The 2,703-nt window shown below is 50.1% G+C and overlaps 1 pseudogene; it reads left to right on the top strand.

Moving 5' to 3' along the window:
* Positions 1-1,056: 1,056 nt before the first annotated feature.
* LOC132233501 (sharpin-like) lies at positions 1,057-2,307 on the top strand (annotated as a pseudogene).
* Positions 2,308-2,703: the final 396 nt, after the last annotated feature.

The raw sequence follows: 2,703 nt of genomic DNA, 5'->3' as shown, positions 1-2,703 counted from the left end.
ATTGTTTTACACACACACATATAGACACAAAAGTAAAATTTACATGTATATATACATTTTTAAAGTTTAAGGGGGTAATACCATAAGAATTTCTGATTTTCCATGGGTAAAATAATAGGTTAAACATTCTAAGTAAAATGTATCTAATGTATTTATCAACATATTTCTTTACCTATTATCAATTCTTCAGCTTCCTTTGAAACACATAAGGATGAAATATTCCAGGTTCAGTGGTTGCCTCACAGTGTGACTACTTTGGCTTCCATTGGTACTGATCACAGATTGAATGTCTGGAATTTAAGTAAAACTGGAGGGGAACAATGCCCGAAGATGCAGAGGATGGGCCACCGGAACTGTTGTTACAATATCAGGCAAGTGTGGCAAATGGCAGAGAACATTTGTAATGATGAAGACCCTGAAGGAAGTGTGGACCGAGAAGGGCAGGGGCCTTAGATTTGTCTGCACTTATAATTTTAGACTGCCCCCCCCCCCCGTCCCCCTTCCCTGGTACTGATTTAACACTGGTTTTGAGATAGACTCTGTTCAGCTATCCCTCTATAATAGGTACCATCAACAATGCTATTAACCCAAACTGAGGGTGTTTTCTAAATATTAACTGAGGGGCTTGATGCAGCAAAGCCACAGACTGTACATTTAAATTGTTTTTCAGGAATTTTCTAGTAACAAAGACCTAAAGTAGAAGGGGAACATTCTGTGTCGTTATTTTATTTTTCCTCCGTATGCTATATCCCCAAGTTTTTCAGGCTCATTCAAGTAAAGGCTGGAAGTAAGTAAGGAATAGAGCCAAGTGAGGTAGGTGTGTAAGCCATGCAGTGTAAGTTCTGCAAGATGCTTTTATTCAGAATTAGGGGCGATTCAATTCATATAAATTCTTACTCTAAAATCTTCACACCTGACTTTCCAGGATGCACATTTCCTGCACCTATCTCCTCTCAGTTTCTTGAGTTAAGTCAAAACTGTGTGTTCCTGACAAGCACCCGTGGGTCCCAGCCCAAGGAAGCGAAGTCGGATGGCCGAGACACTGCTGGACCCGAGATGGACCCAGGCTCGTCCACGGTGCTGCTGACTGCGCAGGCCGCCGCCGTGAGGCCGCTGGCCGCCGGACCGGACGCTGAGGCGCAGCTACGGAGGCTGCAGCTGAGCGCGGACCCCAAGCGGCCGGGGCGCTTCCGGCCGGAGCTACTGGGCGCGGGGCCCAGGGCGGTCGGTTTGGAGTGGCCTTTGGAGTCTGTCTCCTACACCGTCCGAGGCCCCAGCCAGCACGAGTTGCAGCCTCTGCCAGGAGGGTCTGGGGCCCTAAGCCTGCCCTTCCTCAACCCCCAGGAAGCCCAGCGGTGGGCAGCCCTGGTTCGAGGTGCCACCGTGGAGGGACACAATGGCAGTGACACCGGCCTCCAGCCCTGGGCCCAGAGACGTGCCCTGTTTCCCCACCCAGTCCCCCTGAAATGCACACACTCAAGGCCCCCAAGACGGATGGTCCGAGTTCTGGAGACTTGATGGAGAAAGAAGAGTTGGCAGGGCGCCTGGCCCAGGCCATTGAGGATGGAGATGAGACGGGGGCAGCCCAAGCTGCAGCCCTCCTGGCCCAGCATCATGTGGCCCTCAGTGTCCAGCTCCAGGAGAGCTGCTTCCCTCCTGGCCCCATCAGGCTACAGGTCACAGTGGAAGATGCTTCGTCCTCTGCCCACATCTCACTGCAGGTCCACCCCACTGCACCATCTCGGCCCTACAGGAGCAGGTCTTCTCGGAGTTCGGCTTCCCACCAGCTGTGCAGCGCTGGGTCATTGGCAAGTGCCTGTGTGTGCCCAAGCGCAGCCTCGCTTCCTATGGGGTCTGGCAGAACAGGGACCCTGCTTTCCTCTACTTGCTCTCAGCCCCGCAGGAAGTCCCAGGACGCAGCCCTCAGTGCCCCCAGAAGATGGATGGGGAACTAGACCGCCTATTTTCTCAGACATTGGGGCTGCCCCAAGCTCCTCAGCCAGCCAGCTCCAGCCTCCCCAGCTCCCTTCAGCCTGGCTGGCCCTGCCCTTCCTGCATCTTCATCACTGCCCCGAGTCGGCCTGGCTGTGAGATGTGTAGCACCCAGAGACCCTGCGCTTGGGACCCCCTTTCTGCAGCCTCTACCCAGCAGTCACCAATGGTCACAAGGAGAGAGGACGGCCCTTACCTTCCAGGCCCGAGGTCCCTGGATGCCCTTCTGAACCTCTAGGGGACCTCCACTGACAGCTCCCTGGGAACAGATCCAGAGATGGGGTGAGGGGCCATGAGCCAAAGTCATTAAAGATTCTTCTGAGCAAAAAACAAAAACAAAAAACAAACAAGCAAAAAACCAAAAAACTGTGTGTTCCTCTTTTCCATATATTTTTGCTTGTTAGTGTATTTCTTGATCTGTTTTCATATTATTTCTTTCCTTTATGTGAAATGGTTTTTTTTAAAAAAATTGGGACCACCAAGTTGTAAAGATATATGTGTTTACCTGACAGTTATACTACAAGTAGACTGTCCAGTTAAGTTCAGAAGAGTGAATCAATAGCTTGTATTTGTTTTTAAAATTAAATTAATCCTCTATTGGAGGTGCTTTTTTTTTAGGCGTTAGTCCTTGACTACTACTTTGATACCATCTCTGTTTTGGGTGACCTGTTTTACCAGCAGTCCTGTTACTCTCCATGACTAATTGTATAA

The sequence above is a fragment of the Myotis daubentonii genome, chromosome 1 (assembly GCF_963259705.1).
Source record: "Myotis daubentonii chromosome 1, mMyoDau2.1, whole genome shotgun sequence".
NCBI classification, from domain to species: Eukaryota; Metazoa; Chordata; class Mammalia; order Chiroptera; family Vespertilionidae; genus Myotis; species Myotis daubentonii.
Note: the sequence above shows the minus strand (reverse complement) of the source record. Positions and strands in the feature narration are given on the sequence as shown.